Here is a 229-nt window from a genome sequence, read left to right on the forward strand (position 1 = left end):
ATCAATCTTTTAACAACCACTATTCATTTATTTTATTCTGTTTTGTTTATTATTTTGTGACACGTGACGACCCTCTAAACCAGTGGTTCAAACTGAAAACCCTTCGAGGGCCAATTTTAACTTCAGCAATCAGCATGAGGGCAACGAAGGTACTGGCTTCTCAGGTAAAAATTTTTTATATTATGCACCTGTATGTAAAATTTATATTACTTTTTAAATTTTCATTGGT

This window comes from Penaeus monodon, chromosome 34, assembly GCF_015228065.2.
Source record: "Penaeus monodon isolate SGIC_2016 chromosome 34, NSTDA_Pmon_1, whole genome shotgun sequence".
In the NCBI taxonomy this organism is placed as follows: Eukaryota; Metazoa; Arthropoda; class Malacostraca; order Decapoda; family Penaeidae; genus Penaeus; species Penaeus monodon.